This window comes from Anguilla rostrata, chromosome 13 (genome assembly GCF_018555375.3).
Source record: "Anguilla rostrata isolate EN2019 chromosome 13, ASM1855537v3, whole genome shotgun sequence".
Taxonomy (NCBI): domain Eukaryota; kingdom Metazoa; phylum Chordata; class Actinopteri; order Anguilliformes; family Anguillidae; genus Anguilla; species Anguilla rostrata.
Window position 1 is genome coordinate 2,123,399 of NC_057945.1, and position 21,589 is coordinate 2,144,987.

The following is a 21,589-nucleotide window of genomic DNA, read 5'->3' on the forward strand; positions in this document are numbered from 1 at the left end:
TTACGGTCTCGTACCTGAGTGTGTAGCGGGTACAGACGCTCGTGAGGGTTGTGCAGAACGTTACGGTCTCGTACTCGAGCGTGTAGCGGGTACAGACGCTCGTGAGGGTTGTGCAGAACGCTCCGGTCTCGTACCCGAGCGTGTAGCGGGTACAGACGCTCGTGAGGGTTGTGAGGAACGTTATGGTCTCATACCCGAGCGTGTAGCGGGTACAGACGCTCGTGAGGGTTGTGCAGAATGTTACTGTCTCGTACCCGAGCGTGTAGCGGGTACAGACGCTTGTGAGGGTTGTGAGGAACGTTATGGTCTCATACCCGAGCGTGTAGCGGGTACAGATGCTCGTGAGGGTTGTGCAGAATGTTACTGTCTCGTACCCGAGCGTGTAGCGGGTACAGACGCTTGTGCAGAACGTCACGGTCTCGTACCTGAGCGTGTAGAGGGTACAGACGCTCCTGAGGGTTGTGCAGAACGTCACAGTCTCGTACCCGAGCGTGTAGCGGGTACAGACGCTCCTGAGGGTTGTGCAGAACGTCATGGTCTCGTACCCGAGCGTGTAGCGGGTACAGACGCTCCTGAGGGTTGTGCAGAACATTATGGTCTCGTACCCGAGCGTGTAGCGGGTACAGACGCTCGTGAGGGTTGTGAGTCACGGACTGTGAATGCCTCTGTACTGCTGTTTGTGCATCAGGCACTGACGTGGACGCCCTCCTCGCTAGGACCCCAAGACCAAGTCACAGACCCTCGGCCACACGCTCTGTGAAATGCCTTAACCCTTCAGAATCCAGTAAAATCCCTGTAGATTTCTGACCATTTTAAAAGGATGTCCATTGTATATTTGTGTTAGTGACAAGCCCGAGGCCACACTGCGCTGGAGAAACAGGGCTGATATTTGGGGGGGACGTGCGTCCATCTGGTGTGAGCGCGAGGAGCTCTGTGTTTCCTGTCTGCTCTTTTCTGTCTGTGGATTCATGCACTTCTCTCAACATCATTTCTGGCCTCTTCAACAGCTTATGTAACAGACCTCGGCCCGTTTCTCCGTTTGAAATCCTTCAGAAGCACCTGATTTCACTGCTATACAGAGTGAACTTCTTCTTTCCTGAGTCTCCTCATTTTAGTTAATGTCTTGAAAGATGTTCTTCAGCAACGCTGAAAACGTCCACAGGGACGATTTCGTGTCTCACCATTATCCGAAGCATAAAAACCATTTTTAAGTGCTCCAGATACATATTTGACCCAGCTGTGCTGCTTCTATGACCGAAAAGTGACCCTGGAAGGACATGGGGTCTGCATTTCCTCACCTCCCCCGGGCCAATGTGTCTCTTTCCTTGCATTGCAGGCAGCCAGATCGCATTATAAATGCAGTCCGTTTACCATTTGCCATTGATTGGACCCAGGCCTGTCTGAGTTATCATGATCGGGGAAGCGGGAGGGTAATCAACCTTAAGTACAGACAGTAGACTTGCCCACTGTGTCCAATGCAGGAATACGAACTTACTGTCTCCTCTTGATCAGATTTTCAGCCCCTCAGTGCCAGTCTTCAGACCAGCTGTAACGCATCATAGTTTAACCCTGTGTGTTCAGTGCCAGTCTTCAGACCGGCTGTAACGCATCATAGTTTAACCCTGTCATTATACCTTACATTACATTACAGCCATTTAGCAGACGCTCTTATCCAGAGCGACTTACACAACTCTTCACACAGCATTTACATTGCATCCATTTACACAGCTGGATATATACTGGAGCAATGCAGGTTAAGTACCTTGCCCAAGGATACAACAGCGGTGTCCTACCTAGGAATCGAACCTGTGACCTTTTAGGTTACAAGCCCAGTTCCTTACCCCTTATACTACATGCTTACCTGCACTCTCGGTCTCATGATCACCTCTCCTTCAGGATGTCTGCCCATCGCCTAATGGCTAAATTCCCCCCCCCACCCCCACCCACTGTTTGAAGCTGGGTACCATAAACATTTCCACGACGGTTGCGCCATTCGTTTGGAAAAAATGACCTCATTGCCTTCAGTTTTCAGAATCGTGGTGCCGGTGGCGTATTGGCCAGCGGTGCTGATGGATGCTGTCGGCGGTGCGATGGCCGCTCGCTCTCCAGTGGAGCGGTCGGGAGCGCTTTCGATTCGGTCGTCACGCGCGACAGCTCAATCGCTGCTTCTGTGAAACGGCCATTTCCATCAGTGTGATTAAGGGTGCGCTCGATTGGCTGGTTGAGGACTGAGCGCGTGTCAGAGGGAGAGGAGGGTAATGGAGGGGACGGGATGACACATTCGGCCGTGGGTTTGGAGTGGCCGGGGCTCTCCATCTTACCTGCGCGGAGGTGAGAAGCCCGCCTGAGGGATGTGTGTCAGACCTGTCTCCCCCTCGACCACAGCAGACCCACAGCATACCCACACCTGGACCACACCTCGACCGCAGCAGACCCACACCTGGACCACAGCAGACCCACACCTGGACACACCTGCCACACCTGCGCGACCACACTGGACACAGCAGACCCACAGCAGGCCCACACCTGACACACCTGCAGACCCACACCTGGACCACAGCAGCCCCACAGCAGGCCCACACCTGGACCACACCAGACCCACACCTCGACCGCAGCAGCCCCACACCTCGACCACAGCAGGCTCACACCTGGACCACACCTGGACCACAGCAGACCCACACCTGAACCACACCAGACCCACACCTCGACCGCAGCAGCCCCACACCTCGACCACAGCAGACCCACACCTGGACCACACCAGACCCACACCTGGACCGCAGCAGCCCCACACCTCGACCACAGCAGGCCCACACCTCTACCACAGCAGGCTCGCACCTGGACCACACCTGGACCACAGCAGACCCACACCTGGACCACACCAGACCCACATCTCGACCGCAGCAGCCCCACACCTCGACCACAGCAGGCTCACACCTGGACCACACCTCGACCACAGCAGACCCACACCTGGACCACACCAGACCCACACCTCGACCGCAGCAGACCCACACCTCGACCACAGCAGCCCCACACCTGGACCACAGCAGCCCCACACCTGGACCACACCTGGACCACAGCAGCCCCACACCTGGACCACAGCAGACCCACACCTCGACCACAGCAGACCCACAGCAGGCCCACACCTCAACCACACCTCTACCACAGCAGGCCCACACCTGGACCACACCTGGACCACAACAGACCCACACCTGGACCACACCTCGACCACAACAGCCCCACACCTTGACCACAGCAGCCCCACACCTCAACCACAGCAGGCCCACACCTCTACCACACCTCTACCACAGCAGGCCCACACCTCGACCACAGCAGACCCACAGCAGGCTCTCCTTAGCACCCGTCCCCTGAGCGTGTGTCTGAGCAGGCTCTCCTTAGCACCCGTCCCCTGAGCGTGTGTCTGAGCAGGCTCTCCTTAGCACCCGTCCCCTGAGCGTGTGTGTGAGCAGGCTGCCGCACGGCCTGACTCTGCTCTCTGGATGAAGGAGAGACGGGGCCCTTAAAGCTACTCCAGGAACCTTCTGTGTTTGCGTCTCCGACCGGCGGCTGAGCGTTAGCTCCCGCCGTGGACGCTGTGGGCCGCTCGCGTCTGTGACCGCGACTTGACCGCACCGAGACCGCCTCTCCGCAGCGCGGGCGGCAGATGGCTGGTGCAGTTTTGGACGTGCGGCGCGGGGGGGGGGGGGGGGGGGGGGCTGTTGGGGGGTAGCAGGTCTGCTGAGGTGTCTCCTGCCGTTTCCCGGCTCCTGTTCGCGTTGGCGAAGAACGCGGTTACAGGAGGAGGGGGCGGGGCTTAGCCGCAGATGGGGGTGGGGACTGGCACGGGTTTGGACCAATGACGCCTTCCCCCTGCTCTCTGTTGCATTGACGCTGTCACAGGGTAGGAGGGAGGGAGGGAGGGAGGGAGGGAGGGAGAGAGCGAGCGAGAGTGTGTGTGGGCTGCTGAATGCTGTGTGATGGCAGTTAGGTAACTACAGCACATAGTCTCAGAAAAAAAAGGAAAAGGGAGTTGAAGAGAGGAGAGAGAGAGAGCGTGCGTGAGAGAGAGAGAGAAATATATGGAGGAGCAGCATGTAATTTGTGTTGTTTAAAACTGGAACCGAAGAGACTGTTAAAGGAGAGAGAGGTTCCGATGCTGCACGCTGAGTATTGCACTGGTTTTGAAACTATGAATTCCTGGAGGAATTCCTAACTGGGGAAAGTGGTTGGGGGCGGAAAGAGAGAGGGATAGAGAGAGAGAGAGAGAGGGAGAGTGGGAGCGAGAGTGGGAGAGAGACAGAGAGAGAGAGAGAGAGAGAGAGAGAGAGAGGGAGAGAGCAAGAGAAGGAGCGAAACCCGTGGATTTGGGGAGGACGCGAAAGCTGTTTGACGAGCTGTTTCCTCCAGCGTCAGGGTGCGAGCTCATGTGTACGGTCCATCAGCCGGAGCGTTCCGACGGAAGGAGAGACATCCTGAGGTTCTGAGGCTGTAAGTATCCAAAGCTGGCTTTTTTTGGGTGGAGGGGGGGGGGTGGCAGTAACGCAGCTGGTCATCTTCCTCCACGGGGCCCTGTCCGGAGGTCCAGCGCTGATCAGATGGAGAGGGGGGCTCTTTAGCCGCGATCGACGCCTGCCTGTCAGCGAGCTCCCCCCCCCTCCGCCTCCACCACGCTGGCAGAGCCTTGACCCTCCAGTGGGACGGCGCGGACGTCCCAGCTTTCCCGTCACGTTGTCTTTTCGGCCGCTGCGAGGAGCACTTCCTGCTGTTCGGCGTCGCTTCTGCTCGCCGCCGTTAGCGCTGTCAGTAGAGCCCGCTGTAGAACAGCACCGCCGGACCTCTCTGTGCCTGTCTTCCGCAGAGAAGCTCACAGACGCACTGTGGCGCTGCCTGGAAAGTGCTAGTTGGGAGCGATCACAATGGTCAAAGTGACAGATTGCAGCCGAAACAGTGTGAGGTCTCTAGCCTGCCGAAAACAGTGTGCGGTCCAGCCCAGGTCCGCTGTCTTGCTCCGCAATATGTCAGACCGGCTAGCGCTAGCCAGAGAGCAGAGCCCGCGCTCCGCTGCGAGGCTGAAGCACCGTGGGGCTGGACTGAGCACCATTACGCGCTCAGTAGCTCCAGTGTGGCGATGGCGGCGGAGGCGGCAGCAGTGATGTAGTGGAGGAGGTAGACGCAGGACGCTTTAGAGTTGTTTTGTCAGGTTATGAGGATTCTCTCTGATTTTGTCGCTGTGGTTTTATTTGCTCTCTGACCTTCTGTTACCCCGGGGGGAGGAGCCTGGCCCCTTCGACCCCCCGAGCGTTGGGCAGCCGGTCCCGCTGGGCAGGCTGGCGGAAGGTCAGACCAGGGCACGGGAAAACCTGCCAAAACGGACGGTCGGGGTCCCGCACCGCCCTCGCTGGTCGTGGCGCCGCTGCACGTACGCGGCCGCCTCGGCACTCCCGCGCGGTCACGGAACGCGGGACCCCGCTCCGTTTCCCCGGAGACGGCTGGCAAAGCATGTGACCCGCGGGGGCAGGTTTTAGGAGAACGGGTTCTCTGGGAATGGTGCACTAATGGCAGTGTTTATGCGGGATAGATGACCCTGGATCCGCAGACCAGAGACTGAGGAGAGTGAGCTGTGGTCACCTGTGGTGCACCTAGCGTTTAGCCTGCTATGGCTATCGCTGGTGGAACTGCACCTAGCGTTTAGCCTGTTATGACTTTCGCAGGTGGAACTGCATTTAGCCTGCATTTAGCCTGCTATGGCTATCACAGGTGGAACTGAACCTAGCATTTAGCCTGCTATGGCTATCGCTGGTTGAACTGCACCTAGCATTTAGCCTGCTATGGATATCGCAGGTGGAACTGCACCTAGCATTTAGCCTGCTATGGCTATCGCAGGTGGAACTGCACCTAGCATTCAGCTTGCTATGGCTACTGCTGGTAAAACTGCACCTAGCATTCAGCTTGCTGTGGCTATTACTAACAGAACTGCACCTAGCATTCAGCCTGCTATGGCTACTGCTGGTAGAACTGCACCTAGCATTCAGCCTGCTATGGCTATCGCTAACAGAACTGCACTTAGCATTCAGCTTGCTATGGCTATCACTAACAGAACTGCACCTAGCATTCAACTTGCTATGGCTATCACTAACAGAACTGCACCTAGCATTCAGCCTGCTATGGCTACTGCTGGGAGAATTGCATCTAGCATTCAGCCTGCTATGGCTATCGCTAACAGAACTGCACTTAGCATTCTGCTTACTATGTCTATCGCTAACAGAACTGCATTCAGCATTCCGCCTGCTATCAATGATGCTGGTAGAACTGCACCTAGCATTCAGCCTGCTATGGCTATCGCTAACAGAACTGCACCTAGCATTCAGCTTGCTATGGCTATCGGTGACAGAACTGCACCTAGCATTCAGCCTGCTATGGCTACTGCTGGTAGAACTGCACCTAGCATTCAGCTTGCTATGGCTACTGCTGGTAGAACTGCACCTAGCATTCAGCTTGCTATGGCTATCGGTGACAGAACTGCACCTAGCATTCAGCCTGCTATGGCTACTGCTGGTAGAACTGCACCTAGAATTCAGCCTGCTATGGCTACTGCTGGTAGAACTGCACCTAGCATTCAGCTTGCTAAGGCTATCACTAACAGAACTGCACCTAGCATTCAGCCTAATGCTGGTAGAACTGCATCTAGCATTCAGCCTGCTATCGCTATCGCTGATAGAACATTCCACACCTAGTTTTTAGCCCTAAACTTTCCACTCTAGTGCTATTGAGCACTCTGTGGCATCACTCTAAAACTGGCTGTTCCTCCACTTAACCGCACAGGCAGGGGAAGATTAAGCCATCAGGAACTTAAGGCCATAGGCAGTTGTGTTCTGCACATTCAGGCGTACGCTAATGGCGGACATTAGCGGACTCAGCGCTCGCACCCGCCGCTCCGGGGCTCGCTTCAGCAGCACCCGGACAGAACTGCAACGGTGCCGGCCCACTGGGCCCAGAACCCTTCCGAAATCAAAGACCTTACCCCCGGCCCGCCTGGGGACACATCCTCCAGCCCTGCAACGGAAGCACCCACCCCACAGGGCGGAGCTACGAGAGAAGACCAAGAGCAAAATTAGCCGTTCAGTGCGGGCGTGCGGTTGCTTTTTTTTAAATGAAAAGATTTAACACTTCACAATATAAGGGCAAATGTACACATTATCTTTTCAGGACCGCCTTGCAATTGAACTTGAAATTAGATACCTATCAGGGTTTTAGGTTACCATAAACCACTGATAAGTCCAGTTTGTCAGAAATCTGCTGCTGTGAATTTGCAGCGAAAACATCAGTGTGTTTCTGAAGAACTTAATTAATAAAGTGTCAAGGCCTGTTGGAAATGCTTGAGGAAGTGCTTCATTCAAGTGTTTGTGAATTATTAAATTGTTTATGTTGTCACAATTAAACAGGAAATATTCTGGAGGTAAAATAAGTTCCATACTAAACAAAATAATAGTATGTCATATCGTGTGTGTGCCTGAGAGCTTCAAGTGTGCATCAAGCACACTCTTTTTCACACCAGCGAGCAGTTCCTGAAGAGCAGGTTTTAAGGTGGAACCTCATCGGCAATCTCTATGTGTAGTTAGCTCACATCGATTAGCCGGCCCTCCTTAACAGGAAGGCAATATGGCTGTGTTGTAAATTGAGATGTTAGAAGTAAATGACCTGTGAAGAGAAGCAGACTGTGGGTGTGTGAGGTTTGTGCGCAGTACACATTGCTGATCTGGATGTGGTGGAGAGAGCTCAGTCTATAGCGCCCCAGGATGTGTTTTCACTGAGGACATGTGTGTTCAGTGAGGATGATTTGTGTTCTGAGGATGTGTGTTCAGTGGGGATGTGTGTGCAGTGAGGATGTGTGTGCTCTGAGGATGTGTGTTCAGTGGGGATGTGTGTGCAGTGAGGATGTGTGTGCTCTGAGGATGTGTGTTCAGTGGGGATGTGTGTGCAGTGAGGATGTGTGTGCAGTGAGGATGTGTGTGCTCTGAGGATGTGTGTTCAGTGGGGATGTGTGTGCAGTGAGGATGTGTGTGTGAGGATGTGTGTGCAGTGAGGATGTGTGTGTTCTGAGGATGTGTGTGCAGTGAGAATGTGTGTGCTCTGAGGATGTGTGTGCATTGAGGATGTGTGTGCTGTGAGGATGTGTGTGTTCTGAGGATGTGTGTGCAGTGAGGATGTGTGTGCTCTGAGGATGTGTGTGCAGTGAGAATGTGTGTGCAGTGAGGATGTGCAGTGAGGATGTGTGTGCAGTGAGGATGTGTGTGCTCTGAGGATGTGTGTGCAGTGAGGATGTGTGTGCAGTGAGGATGGGTGTGCAGTGAGGCTCTTTAATGAAGTCAGGAGACTGGGACGCGCAGCAGGAACGGCGAAGCTTGCGCGGACTGAGCTAACCGGCGCCGCTAGCTCACGCTTGGGGGCCCATGCATGTGGAAAAATGGGCACATGCTCATTCATTCCCAAATGGGGTGAGAGTGCCAGAGGAGCACCTAGCAGTTAATGTGAGGAGCCTCTCAGTACCCCTGATCCTGAGCATTTGGCTGCAGTGAGAGGCTGGGAGTGTGTTCTGGAGTCAGCCCCAGCTGTGCTCCTGAGCCTTAAGGCTGCAGTGAGAGGCTGGGAGTGTGTTCTGGAGTCAGCCCCAGCTGTGCTCCTGAGCCTTAAGGCTGCAGTGAGAGGCTGGGAGTGTGTGCTGGAGTCAGCCCCAGCTGTGCTCCTGAGCCTTAAGGCTGCAGTGAGAGGCTGGGAGTGTGTGTGCTGGAGTCAGCCCCAGCTGTGCTGCTGAGCCTTAAGGCTGCAGTGAAGCTCTGGCATGGAGTCTGCGGGCTGGAGCCGGACTGCACAGCTGAGAGGCAGAGCTGCTTGCTGCCCACTCAGATAGCAGAGCTGCAGAATGAGGGAGAGGTGTGAGAGTGTGAGTCACTCCTGCTGGGGTACAGGACTGCAGAGGAGGGAGGCTGTGTGAGTGTGAGTGTCTGTGTGTGTGAGTGTGTGTGTGTGTATATGTGTGTGTCTGTGTGTGTGAGTGTGTGTGTGTGTGTGTGTGTGTGAGCGTGCGTGTGTGAGCGTGCGTGTGTGTGTGTGTGTGTGTGTGTGCGTGAGCGTGAGCGTGTCTGTGTGAGTGTGTGTGTGTGTGAGCGTGCGTGTGTGTGTGTGTGTGTGTGTGTGCTGGATTGTCAGTTGACAGGTTGCTGGAGCAGCTGGAATGGCAGTTGTTCCCAGAGCCTCTCAGAGCCGGGAAGGTGAAGGGTTATCGCTGATTCATGATGAAATGAGAGACTGGGGCTGACAGGGGCAATGCATCTCACAGGACTGCAGCGCTAACAGACTGGGGCGGCTGCTCAGTGCTGCTGTTATACCTCCTTCAGTGCAAAGAGCTTTGAGATCCTGAGATTTAAAATGCTATAAAACTATTATTATTATTAGTAGTAGTAGTAGTAGTAGCAGTAGTATTGTTATTACATGTTATCATATTGCAGGAGTCCTGCAAGCAAACCTGTCAAAATGAATACAAGACAAAGATAATGTAACAGTATCCAGGCTTTAGTGAAGAGATGTTGATTTGGCCGTTTCTTCTTTGTCTGAGTGATTGTGGAGTTGCTGTGCATGACATCTGTGAGTGAGGCCCACCCGTCTCCGATCTGCCCCCCCGCTGATCGCGTGATGACGTGTCTGAGGCGAAGCCGCTCCGTACAGCGGCGCTCGTAACCGTGGCGCTGGTAACCGTGGCATCGCTCCTGTCCCGCGGGAGTTAATCTCGCGGCAATAATGCGCGGCCTCACGGAAGACGACTTTACGGCAGCGTCCCGTGCCCCCGCTGTTACGCTGGGGGTGTACAGCCTGCCTGAAGAGCGCCCGGGCCCTCCCGAGCGTAGGGAGTCACCCGTGCAGCACCTGATGCAGAAGCGCTAACGCTTTCGGTCCAGTTCCCGCTGTACTGAAGCATTTCCCCATGTTACACTGTGAGGATCAGCGTTAGCCCTTTACGCTTGAGTTAGCTCTCCTGTAAAAGCGCATTTCCCCATGTTACACTGTGAGGATCAGCGTTAGCCCTTTACGCTTGAGTTAGCTCTCCTGTAAAAGCGCATTTCCCCATGTTACACTGTGAGGATCAGCGTTAGCCCTTTACGCTTGAGTTAGCTCTCCTGTAAAAGTGCATTTCCCCATGTTACACTGTGAGGATCAGCGTTAGCCCTTTACGCTTGAGTTAGCTCTCCTGTAAAAGTGCATTTCCCCATGTTACACTGTGAGGATCAGCGTTAGCCCTTTACGCTTGAGTTAGCTCTCCTGTAAAAGCGCATTGCATGCGTCTCCACCCCCGTGGTCAGGTGATGTCTGCGCAGGGCTGTATCTCTGGTCAGGTGATGTCTGCGCAGGGTTTTATCTGTAGTCAGGTGATGTCTGCGCAGGGCTGTATCTCTGGTCAGGTGATGTCTGCGCAGGGCTGTATCTCTGGTCAGGTGATGTCTGCGCAGGGTTGTATCTGTAGTCAGGTGATGTCTGCGCAGGGCTGTATCTGTGGTCAGGTGATGTCTGCGCAGGGCTGTACCCATGGTCAGGTGATGTCTGCGCAGGGCTGTACCCGTGGTCAGGTGATGTCTGCCCAGGGCTGTATCTGTGGTCAGGTGATGTCTGCGCAGGGCTGTTATTAGAGACAGCAGAACATGGCGGCTGTGATCCCCGGCGTGTTGTTCCTGCAGCTGCGTGCTCGAGCGCGTGTAGAACATGTACTTCACACGGCTCCGGGTGCAACGTGCTGCTTCCCGCCGCCCACGCAGCGGGTTCGGGGGGGGTTGGCACGGCGATCGTTTCGAATCTCTCCTGGCGACAGCAGCTGAACGGTTCGCTGCATGCCTCAGCCAATCGAGCGCACGCACGCAGTCCGGGTTAAAGGCTGCGCTGCCCTCACAGCTGTTTCCCCCCCCCGCCCCCGCCCCCACTCTTTTAAAAGTGCTGCGGCAGGAGTAGCATCTGTGTCAGACTTCTTCCATCTATATGTTGAGTTTCAGGGATATAGGCTATGGAGGCAATTTAAAGTCATTACAGTGAAGTGAAATGAATCATAACTATACATTTATTTGGCGGACGCTTTTATCCAAAGCAGTGTACTAAAATGCATACCGAAGGTTATTGGAAGAACTACTAAACGATAAGGTACACTACTCATTATGTAACAGTCATAGCCCTGAACGCAGTAAGTCCAGTTCACATAGTAAGCATAGGCTAGGTCAGAGAGTAATGTTAAGTCAAACTGAGAGGCATGACGACGAGCTACAACATCAAGATAACGATATAAGTTCAATGTAAGTGCTGAATGGAGGTACATGTGTAACATGAAAGTGCTACAAGGACAAGGTAGAAGGGTACAAGTGATAAATAATCCTAGATTGGGAGTGCCCTGCAGAGTAGTGATAGTTAGTCCAGGTACAGACCGAAGAGATGTGATGTGATTTATATTTTTTAAGGCAAACTTTGTTAGCATATATGAGAAAATATATTTGGCTCACCCCCATTTGTTAAAATGTATTGTTTGATGTATTACAGTATATATGTCAGTGTATGGCAGTATATTTCCGTTGTGTAAGAGCGGAGAGCAGGGGCATTCTGGGGCTCTATCACATGCAAACTGGGATATAGCACACTCATTAGAAAGAGTGCTTTAATGATCACCTCTCCTTTTTCCAGTTTTCCTAAAAGTTTTAGGCCGGAAACATGCCCTGCGTAAGTACGCGAACGCAGACGCATCAAACTACGCAGAGTCGGTTTCACGCGTCGCTGAGTTCTAGACTGTGTTGCCTTAACGCAACACAACTGCGAGCTGTTGTGTCAACGACTACGACGAAGCCGTCTTCTTCGACTTGTGCTTTCGTCCGCTCGGACTTCCCCTGCTGTCCTTGTTGCTGTCACTTGCGTCCGCGTGCTTGCGTAGGGTACGTTTCCGGCCTTAGTCCCACTCGACCCTTGCGGACACGATCTGGATGATTTGTGAAAGCTGCCAGCAGCATTTCTGTCCCTCAGAATCTGAACAGCCGTAGTTATTGTTCCAACTCACGAAGCCAGCTTCTGAATGCTAACATCTGCGGTGTTAGCTCGCTGATGGTTGCCTTGACACCCAATGAATCGTAGTACTTAAAATGTATTTATGCATTACTGGAGCATAGGGGGTTTTTTATTATTCTGAGGATGTTGCCTTTGATACCTGTCTTGCCGTGTTTATCAAATGTGCTAAATTGCTCTTCTCAGTTCCTCAACTCTCCTGATATCTCAGGTTTGTATATTTTGAAGTCACCCACATCAGAATTCTGTTAATATATGATTTTCATTACATTACATTACAGGCATTTAGCAGACGCTCTTATCCAGAGCGACTTACACAACTTTTACATAGCATTTTTACATTGTATCCATTTATACAGCTGGATATATACTGAAGCAATTTCGGTTAAGTACCTTGCTCAAGGGTACAACGGCAGTGCCCTACCCGGGAATCAAACCTGCGACCTTTCGGTTACAAATCCAGTTCCTTACCCACACACTCCTCCTTCATGTGTGATGAGTGCCTCTTTTTGCAATTGCTGGGCTGAAGCCTGACTGGTGCCTATATTTATCATAAGTGCTGTATTGCTGTAAGAGTTTCACACATAACACTAGCTGCTACACTCAATGGTAGTGAGTTGGTACCATAGAATGGGAGGATTAAATAATGAGGGAGCATTAAAGGGATGTCAGAATCCTGTATCATGGAGTTCAGCATGAGAAGGGAAGACGTAGTTGGAAATTCATACAAATCATTTAGCAAACATACAGACCTTCAGCTGAGCCACTGTTTTTAAACTCGTGCTCCATAGCAACCTTATTCCCAGTGAAAAGTAGAGTGTGCAGTAATATGTCATAGAGGCTTACCAGAAAAAAAACTTTCTTTCTGCAGGTATTCTTGCCAGCGTAATTCAAAATTAGAAACCACACACTCTCTTATCATCAAAACTCTGATATAGCTGCAGGAAATGTATTCATTTTCACTCTGATTTTGAGCAAGTCTCCTCAGTTATGTCATTCAGTGTGACTCCACAGCCAATCACAGGGGCTCACTCTTCAGGTTCCGGTGCTCCATCTTGGGAAAGAATGACTCTGATGAGTGAGCTACTCTTCAGCTCCAATCAGCACCGTCCCTCCACTAAAACGGGTAAAAAAAGAAAAAGGAAATGAGTTTCAGGAAATGATAAATCAGGAACAGCGGCGATAACCCAGCTTGCCCACAACAGATGAGCAGCTGGTGTTTTACTGGGACAGTTTGATTTTATGAATCACCTCCATATTTTTCAAATGTGAGAGAGAGACAGGAGAGATTGTAATATTGAAAAGGTAACCAGTGTTGTGAGTCAGAAAATAAAAGCAAAATGATGTCCGCTTTTATAACAGTGGCGAGACATGACAGTGGGATAAAGGAATTGGAGCTAATGGTTTTCTTCTCTTTTAAATGAGCTTACTGACGATAAAGAACAGCACTGAAACAGAAAAATAACTTTTTTTAAATTTTCTTTGTTGCTTTGTCACAGAGATCGATTTGACATTTCATAGCTTTGTTACACAGGTTGATTTGGATTTCTTGCTTGATTTGAATTACTGTTGAACAAGTATATTAGGACATAATCTACTGTAATTTCCTGTTCTAAGTATGCAAGTTGCATTTAACTCAGTGTATTAATTAATAGGGCCTGTGCCTCCCTGTTGGAAAGTGCTAATTGCTGAAAGAAATTTGTTGTAAGCCCTATGACATGCTATCAGTTCTGATTGGCTGGGAGGTGTACATTACGTTATGTGAGGAATAAACTACCCACTACCCCCATCGCACATGCTTTATTCTGTACGTACTGTACTGTATGTACTGTGTGTAGTGTAAACTTATTTTTTTGTGCAGTTCAATTGTTTTGCTGCTCATCTTGCCAGGTCTCTCTTGCAAAAGAGATTTTAATCTCAGTGAGCCTAAACTGGTTAAATAAATAAATAAATAAATAAATAAATAAATAAATATGTCCAGATTACAAGGTGCCAAGAAATAGGTATGGAGCAACCAGGCATATGTGGCAAGGCACACATAAGAATAAGAACACTTCACCTGACCAATCAGGAAACTACGGTCATCGAGGTATCGGGTCACAAGACTGTGTTGCAGAATAGGAATGCAACACCAGTGGAGAGGGCGAAATTTACATCAAAGTGACATCACAAAAAATGAATTCGGTAGTCATGACAAAGTGAAGCGAGGATGTCAGAAAGATGGCATGATGTTAGGTGTGTTACAAAATATAAAAATCCTACAACACAATTCTGGCAAAAAGACACAGGCAGTGGTCCAACCAAAAGAAGTTTATTAGCACCAACAGAACAACAGGTGGAACAGTCCCTGCCAAATGAGCAAGTCTTGGGGGTGGAAGGATTAGACATGGCTGAACTCGTGACGATGAATGGGTACAGAGCTTCTGATGGTAAAACTGCATTTGCCATTCCTTCTGTCCCCGACTGAGCACAACTGGACAACAGTTTCAGAACTGCGTTCCTATGCTGATTGCTAGCTGATGACAGCCTTGTCAATATAAGTCCTGCATCCTTTCAATTAAACAAGTACAAATCTTAGGTTATGTCTGAAAATAAGGGAGAAGCGATTAGTCAAAAAATACATTATTTTAATCGCTGGGACAAAGATTTCAGTACCTTGGACAGCGCAGTACAAAATGAGGATTGTGGAATTATTATAACTCTTAGCCTACATAAAAAAGAACCAGACCCCAGGAAATGAGAGCACATTCTGCAGAGTCTGCTGAGAGTCTGATCTTTGGGTGGATGGCTCAAGTTCCTCTTTTATGTCTTTCAGCCGTGTGATTAGTGTGTGGCTGCACGACCTGTCCATATCACTTCATTATTTACAAAGACGCGCTCCTGTCCCACACTGTTTCGCTGTTGCTGTCGGTGTGTTCTCCCGGCTCTGATGACTGCCGCCATGTTCAGGAGAGAGAAATCTTTATTAACATACCGTTTAGAGAACATATGGCAGGCTATATATGCGCTCCACAAACTACCACCTGCTTTCACATGTTCTTTAAATCCACGAGCAAAGAGGAAAACTCGCCTGCTTTTGCATGTTCACATCCGGTATGCGTGTTCACATCCGGTATGCATGTTCACATCCGGTATGCATGTTCACATCCGGTATGCATGTTCACATCCGGTATGCGTGTTCACATCCGGTATGCATGTTCATGCACGGAATTAACCGTGGACAAATTACAAATCAGCCATTTTGACCCATTGTGACCCTTAATAAATGTGGCATAGATACTCCATGTAGCGGCTGCTGCTGCATGCAGAAAGCCATTGAATCCTTTTAGCAAATCTGGCCTGAAGACCTGAGAGCTGTGCACCCTCCTTGTGTGGTCCTGTGTTGGCGCACGTTCATGGACCTGTCTGCTCCATTAAATCTGGATATGTGTTATAAACCTAGACTGTTTCTGTAGTTTGATGACTAATTTTTTGGATTAGGAAGATAATTTTGTTGATTTAATATTCTATTACCTGTTTTAAGAAATCGTATTTTAAGTGAAAAAACTTTACTGCCTGGCAGATGATTTAATTTTTAGCAAATTTTCGCAAGTAATATTTTTCTTATTTTGTCAGTTTTGAACAGTGCTGTGCCAGTGCAGGGTGGCATGGCTTGCCCTATGGCCAGACACCAGCAGGGGGAGGACAACACAGTGTCCTTTCCCCTGGGTTCAGAGAGTTTCCCTGGGGCAACACAGTGTCCTTTCCCCTGGGTTCAGAGAGTTTCCCTGGGGCAACACAGTGTCCTTTCCCCTGGGTTCAGAGAGTTTCCCTGGGGCAACACAGTGTCCTTTCCCCTGGGTTCAGAGAGTTTCCCTGGGGCAACACAGTGTCCTTTCCCCTGGGTTCAGAGTTTACCTGGGACAACACAGTGTCCTTTCCCCTGGGTTCAGAGTTTCCCTGGGACAACACAGTGTCCTTTCCCCTGGGTTCAGAGTTTCCCTGGGACAACACAGTGTCCTTTCCCTGGCTTTCCCTGTGGACACCGTCCCCCAAGGCAAAGTTCTCTTGGGTTACTGCAGTGAAGACTATTTCATGTGTGATTGATCAGCTGATTTCTTTAAATGCATCGTTTTTTAAGGCTCTTCAGTCAGTCCTTTCTGTAACTGCAGCATCCTGTCACAGATAAACTAGTCCGGCTCTTTTCCGGAGTGCTGGTCACGCTTTCTCCATTTCTCTCCCCGAGACATCGCCAACGCCAACCGATCAGTGACTCACGCTCTGACTACCCTGGTGAGAGAATTATGACCCCATACCCACCCCCCACCCCCCCCCCAGTCCCCCGGTTTACAGGAGTTTCCCACCTGGAGAGGTTGAGAGGTTGGGGGGGGGGGGGTGGTTGATGACCTGTCATTCCAGGAAGCTGTTGGTAAATCAACCCCATACTGGAACACAGGGAAGTCTTCGGTCTCTCGGGCGTTTGTGATGATGGGAAAGCAGGCACAGTATGAGCTGGTGTGGCAGACGGCGAAGCCTGTGGATCTGTCTGATGCCAGCCCTCCTGACACGTAAGGAAGAGCGTTGTCCCGTGTGAAGTTTTCGCTAACAGGACGATTCTCAGGGCAGGCATTTTGAAGCCTGTTTTTGTTCCTCAGGTAGCCTGTTTTTGGTTCTTGTGAGTTGTGTCCTCTAGTGTCTGACAGGAAGTGCATGTAATTGGCTGATTCATATCTCTGTTAATGATGACATCATGCAGGTTTCAGATGCTCAAGAACACACGCAGACACACACACATACACATGCGCAAAACACACACACACACACACACATGCATACTGAAACACACACATGCAGACACGCACACACACACGCTCACTCATACACACACGCACACACACACACACACACAGCCCCCCAGCCTTACAGCCCTCCCTGACCCCCTTTAACAAGAGCCCCCCAGCCTTACGACTCTCCATGGCCTCCTTCACCATGTGTCTGAATGTACATGGCTCTGTCTCTCTAACCATCACTACACAGCACCCAAACCTCTCTAACCATAAGTACACAGCACCCAAACCTCTCTAACTATCACTACACAGCACCCAAACCTCTCTAACCATAAGTACACAGCACCCAAACCTCTCTAACTATCACTACACAGCACCCAAACCTCTCTAACCATAAGTACACAGTACCCAAACCTCTCTACCCATCACTAAACAGTACCCAAACCTCTCTAACCATTATTACACAGTACCCAAACTTCTCTAATCATCATTACACAGCACTGAACCCTCTCTAACCATCATTACGCAATACCCAAACCTCTCTAACCATTATTACACAGTACCCAAACCTCTCTATCCATCATTACACAGTACCCAAACCTCTCTACCCATCACTACACAGCACCCAAACCTCTATAACCACCACTACATTGCACACAATCCTCTCTAACCATCATTACACAGTACCCAAACCTCTCTAACCATCACTACACAGCACCCAAACCTCTCTAACCATCACTACACAGTACCCAAACCTCTAACCATTATTACACAGTACCCAAACCTCTCTAACCATCACTACACAGTACTGAACCCTCTCTAACCACTATTGCACAGTACCCAAACCTCTCTAACCATCACTACACAGCACCCAAACCTCTCTACCCATCACTACACAGTACCTAAACCTCTCTAACCATTATTACACAGTACCAAGACTTTTAAAACCACAGTGTAGGGAACCAGGGACTTGAAGGTTCAAGTCTCAGTGGGTGTGCTGCCATTGCACTGCTGTACAGGGTACCATGATTTGCTTCAGTTAAATTCTGCATTTCTCAGTGGAATGGAAAACACTATGACAAAGCGAACTGTAGAAAGTAGGTGACCTTCTGCCAGCACTGCCCTGAAAAGCTTTTATGAGGACCTGGTTTTTGTGGCGTAAAGGTCCCACTTTAAAGGGTGCTTATTTCTCATTGTGGGCGGGTTTTTCCTCTGACCCAGTGCTCAAATCACCAGGCTTTGGAGGACAGAGCCAGTCAGAGTATGAGATTAAAGGCGTGTGGTCAAGATTTTTGCCCCCTTTCAACTTCTGCATCAAAGTTTACGCAATCCCTGAAGCCCAGAGCCTGAGAAGGCCATCTCTCGCACCCAGGAGGCCAACCTCTCCCCCCAGCCCTCTTCATGTATTGGTCTTGTGTATTCCACACGGAGAAACCAAATTAAGTCACCCTATTCACACAAAAGCTCATGACGCTGCCAGCTAGGAACACTTAATGGGCACAATAGCTCGATAGCCTAGTTACCCAGCTTCAAATAAGTCTGTTTTTGAGTGGCTTTCAAAGGGACGGGGGACAGGGGAATGCCATTTCCAGCCTCTGCCCTATATTAAAAGGAGGGAAAGTAACATAAATGGAGACTGAAAGGTCAGTGTTGTGAGAATATTGTTTAGTGTGTTTCTCTTTCCCCGGAACCCCAGATCTCTCCGAGGATGTCGACTCTCTACATTTATTCTGTTAGTGTTTTCTTTTACGGTTTCCTTTGAGTCATTTGGCAGATGTCCTTATCCACAGAGACTCAAAGTGCAGACAGAAAGGTTAGGCAGGATGCAGAAACCACATCAGGTTATTAGTGCGACAGTCAGCAGTGTCACTCTCTCTCTTTTGCCTCTGTATCTTCTCTGCTCATTGTTTTCCTTTCATCCCCCTGTTTTTTTTTTTTTTTTTAGAACCAGTGCGTTTTAAATTAGATGAGTGTTGGCCGTGCCTGTGAGCTTTAATGCATACGCATCAATGACACAGTCAATCAAATTTCTCTAAATTACACCAGTGTGGAGATGTTCCGCTGCCGCCTGGCTGACTGTGGAGTGAGATATTTAAAAAAATAACTTCACCGTGATATCCATTCAGATGAATCCGGAAAGGTCAGGCGAATGATTTTTCAGTCAATCTTCCATCGATTTACCTCAAACGCAGGTAAATATTAGCCTTGACCGGACACAGACCCGCCCACGTTCGCCTGGATCAATGTCGGACCTGCTTCTCATTGTGTTCATAAGGAGGTTCTCCCCGTGTGGAGAAGGAGCGTTAACAGCGAGGTAATTTGTGAGGAAATGGTTCTGTTTGTTGTGCGAGTGCCAATCAGATCAATCAGAGGACCCAGGAGGCGGGGCCTAAGTTAAGTGCTTCATTGTTTAAGTAATTGGGCTTCATTTCAATCTGCTTTACGTTTTGGAAAGTGCATCCCTCCCCCCCCACCCCACCCATTGTGGGTTGCCTAGAGATACTTGAGCTCTGCTACTCAGATTTTTTTCTTTCTGTCATTTGGTTGGTTTACTGCTGAACCCCCCCCCAGCAGCTTAGAGGACCCTCCAGAAAGAAGAAGGTGAAGTTTTTCTGTGAAAATGAAGCCGTCTGAAAAGATCCGGGGCCCAGGGAGGACGTGCTAATGAGCTAACGGGCTGGCGTTCTCACGCCGGGCCTGGGACGCGCCTCGGCTGCCAGACAGGCGGGGCGCCCCTTCGCCTTTCGGCTCGTCGTCCCGCCCCCGCTCTCGTGTCTGTCCCGGCCCCCGGAAGGCAGGGGCGCCGATGACGGTCGGCCCGTTTTACTGGCCGTTGCATCACGCTGGCCTCAGCGCGCGCCTCCCCCCACTCCACTGTGTTCTTTCTGCTGGCTTTTAATTTCCCAACAAACTACTGCCCTTCAGATCCTGCGAGCCGATGTGCTCTGGCGGACGCTCATCTGGGTTATGTGTGTATCCTGCATCAGTGTGGAGTTGGTTTGGAGTCTGATAGATGTAATAGTTATGTGTGTATCCTGCATCAGTGTGGAGTTGGGTTGGAATCTGATAGATGTAATAGGTTATGTGTGTATCCTGCATTAGTGTGGAGTTGGGTTGGAATCTGATAGATGTAATAGGTTATGTGTGTATCCTGCATCAGCGTGGAGTTGGTTTGGAATCTGATAGATGTAATAGTTATGTGTGTATCCTGCATCAGTGTGGAGTTGGGTTGGAATCTGATAGATGTAATAGTTATGTGTGTATCCTGCATCAGTGTGGAGTTGGGTTGGAATCTGATGGATGTAATAGTTATGTGTGTATCCTGTATCAGCGTGGAGTTGGGTTGGAATCTGATGGATGTAATTGGTTATGTGTGTACAATGCGTCAGCGTGGAGTTGGTTTGGAATCTCCGTTTGTGTATGTATGTGCGTGCGTGAGTGTGCACGTGTGTGTGTGTGTGTGTGCGTGTGCGCGTGTGTGTTTGCGTACGGCTGTGCACACATTTGTTTCTTTGTCTCTCTCTATTGCTCCTTATCTGTGAGGATTACTCTGAAAGCCCTGTTGACTCCTCAGCTCTTACAGTTTCACTGCGCTCTCTGCAGCTTCTGTAGACCCAAAACCGCGACGAGGGGAAAACTGTTCTGGAAAAGCTGGAAGTGTTGAAAGGATCCCTGTGCAGATGCGGAGGGATCAGTATGAGCAAACAGCCCAGAAACCCTCAGGCCCACAATCCCCACCCGCCAGCACCTCTGCTGTGGAAGCACACGTGTCTCAGGGGAGGGGGTAAACCGCGTAGAGCTGAGGCAGAGACCCGCTTCTGTAGCACAGACCTGAGCTGTCTGTGCCAACCTACTGTCCGTGCCCTTAGTCTTTTACCAAGGCTCCAGACTGCCACCATTTTGGTTGCACATGCGACCAAAAGTCTGTCAAGTGCGACTAAACATTTTCATTGGTCGCACCGGTGCGCCTGACATTTAGCAGGTCTGTCTCTGTGTGTTACGACAGAGTATTATGGCCACAGAGGAAAATTCTGAGATTTCGAGAATAATTTTACGATTTTATTCTTGTAATATTATGATTTTTTTTCTCAATTACGACTTTATTCTCGTAATATTACGATTTAATTCTCATAATATTATGACTTTATTCTCGAAATCTCCGAATTTTTTCCCCCTGAATGTGGACCTAATAGCCTACTCTGTCGTAGTACAGTGTGTGTATGTGTATAGCGTTATTTTTTTTCCCACCCGCATTCTGTGAAGACCCACCCCTACTCTGTCTCTGATTGGCTCTGACCCTCATATTCTTCTTCGCTGAATGCGGGTGGGGAAAAAAAAATAAGGCATTTATGCTCTCCTCCGGGAGCAGCGCACACTTTTGTTTGAGTTTGATTTATTTACTTAACTTTGTCAAGCACTTTAAACATCAGCGTTTTTTAAGTTTATTTTTTAAACAATGTTGCGATTTCTTGTTTGTGCTGTGAGTTAAATAAAGAAAAAACATTTATCTGCACCTTTATTCCTGTTTACTATCATTTACATAATGTGTTAAGAAATGACCAATGTGTATGGGAACTGACTAAAATGGAAACGCTTAAAATGTATTATTGCGGCGCCAATAGGCGTGGTGAAAAATTTTGGGTGCACCTAAATTATGTGCTGGTGCACCTACATGAAAAAGTTAGGCGCAGCAGTGCAGCCAATGTAAAAAAGTTAGTCTGGAGCCTTGTTTACTGTGAGGG

General features: G+C 50.0%; 1 protein-coding gene across 11 annotated transcripts in view; it reads left to right on the top strand.

Annotated features, from left to right (window-relative positions):
• Positions 1–21,589, top strand: part of dock3 (dedicator of cytokinesis 3) — a 332,206-nt gene that overhangs the window by 177,417 nt on the left and 133,200 nt on the right. Inside the window, exon 1 of one of the 11 annotated variants that reach the window (XM_064305968.1) lies at positions 4,010–4,485. The exons of the other annotated variants lie outside the window; for them this stretch is intronic. The gene's annotated coding sequence lies outside the window, so the exon portion shown is untranslated. Of the gene's footprint in view, positions 1–4,009; positions 4,486–21,589 lie in introns of those variants that run through there. 11 annotated transcript variants of the gene reach the window in all.